This window comes from Cibotium barometz, chromosome 21 (assembly GCF_041138505.1).
Source record: "Cibotium barometz isolate CiBa-2024 chromosome 21, ASM4113850v1, whole genome shotgun sequence".
Taxonomy (NCBI): domain Eukaryota; kingdom Viridiplantae; phylum Streptophyta; class Polypodiopsida; order Cyatheales; family Cibotiaceae; genus Cibotium; species Cibotium barometz.
Window position 1 is genome coordinate 47,258,226 of NC_141066.1, and position 2,520 is coordinate 47,260,745.

Sequence of the window (2,520 nt, forward strand, 5' to 3'; positions counted from 1 at the left end):
ACATTATTCCTATACGAATGGTACAACCACGTGACCTTCTAGATGATTTGTGCTATGGGGATGCATCCACAGCATTACATGTAGAGGAAGTCTCAGTGGAGGATTTAACACTTGAATCTGCTAATGATGCTGATAAGGAACATGGATGGGACTCTGATTTTGATGATGATGTGATAATCCCCAAGGAAGAGTTAGGAAAGGCACGCCTACTCTTGAGAGGAAGGGAGGTTCAAATAGAGATCCCTCAAAGCCGACCCAAACGTAAATGCTGTAAGAGCCATAAGAGAATCCGTAAACAAGATGAGAGGGAACGACGTGAGAGAATACAAAAAGAAAACGAGGAGTTTAAGAATGAACATTCTCGACCATCGCCTCACTTCTCAAGAAAGAATGGATATCTATATAATATTTATTCACATTGCTTACACAAATATTGCTTCTATTTTGGTCCAGTGCACTATGTTCAATGCTATATGGTGTGAAGGCAAGCATTTTCGAACACAAAGAATTGATGAAAAGAGGAATACACAAGATTGCGGTGTCATTAGTAGCTTTGAGGGAGCTAATGGAAAAATGGATGATTATTGTGGCACAATCCAAGACATATTTAGGCTTGACTTTCGTCGCTTCTTTGTGCATGTTTTGGATGTCAAATGGCAAATGAACGTGGTGGAAAAAGGGCCTAATGCAACGATAAAACGCCATACAAGTGGCTATGTAACTATTGACTCTACAAAGTTTTGGCAAACAAAGAAAGATAGGCTCGTATTGCCCCAACAATGTGAGCAGGTATGCATTTTTTTACTAATGTGTTTTATGTACATATATATCTAAGCTCGCGTACCCCTATACTTTTGATATGCTAATTAATTACTGCAGTATGTGTATTTGAGTAGGTTATCTATCTACCAATGGTGCATGACATTAAATGGTGGTACGTCATCCCTATTGCATCACGTTCCAAAGTGATGTATAATACATTCACTGATATGGAGCATATGGAGGATGTAACAAGCCGCAATGAAGATGATGTCGAACATGCCAATGAAGATGTGATCGATGATCAAGAAATAAGAGATGATCATGATAATGAGAATGAGCGTGCCATTTCTCATGATCATGAGAATGACCATACCATTGAGGATGATGGTGATGTTGATGAGGATGATCAGGACATCGATACCATTATCAATGGAGTACACAATATCGATAGTGGAATAAATTTAATCGTAGCCTTACAAATTGATCAAATGGATATTGATGTTGATCGTTTGGCAAGGATGGATCTTATTAAAGATGAGATCGTCACTGTATCGTTCTAAATTGATGACATTTCTATTGTATGTGTTGTCTTTTAATTATTATCTCATGATTTATTTTTGAATATATTTCATTGTTGTAAATGCATGTAGTGGGATTGTGTAATGATATATACTGTAATATTACTATGAGATGGTTTAAAGAAAATAGTTTTTAATTTTGTAAAGGAATTCAGTTTTTTTTTAACCAAGCGTGTATTGATGCGTGTATTAATGCGTGTATTGATGCGTGTACTATTGCGTGTATATACACGCGCTTATACACACGCTGGTAAATGCCAATATACACGCGAATTTAATTGCCAAAATACACGCGTCCCATTCTATTCAAATACATGCGCGACCATACACGCGCCCGTAATTTATCGCGTGTATGACAGCATTGTCTTGTAGTGCTATAATCGATTTCTTAACTTGGTTTTTATCATAGTGCATGCACTAAAACCTCTTTCACATATTGCTATGCTACAACATTGGACAAGAGCAACTTGGCATATAGACAACACATAAGGAAGTGCATCTCTCCATAGGCTATTACATGCAATGGAAGAAGTTACATCTGGAAGAGTGTATCTTACCCATTCCCATAAAGCTTGATGCTTGTACTTTACAAACTCTCTCGTGAATTCATCAGGATCAATCACTGCATTGAAGTCTTGAACATTAAGCTTTTTAGGTGAACCATAAAATGAAACTATTTGTTCAACCTCACATGAACCATAGACCTTTAAAGCCCTCTCTAGCATTGGATGTTGAGCAGGCACAAGCACCTTAATGCACCTTAGTACAAAAATATCTTCAAACCTTGGATATATATGTATATATATATATATACACATATATCTATATATATATATATATATACACGTACGTATATATATATATCTAGATATATCTATATATATATAAGTATATTTAGATATATCTAGATATATGTACGTATATATATACATACATATATATATATATATGTATATATATACGTACATATATCTATATATATCTAGATATATATAGATATATGTATATATATATGTATATATATATATATATATGCATGTGAAGCCAAGCACCTTTACATAAGGCTTCCTTTGAAGCTTTCAAAAATATCAAACGCTTCACTGTGAAGCTTTACACCCAATTAATAGGATTCATTTGAAGCCTGGAAAGGTCTTGAAGCACAATTTTGCTTCAAAGTTAA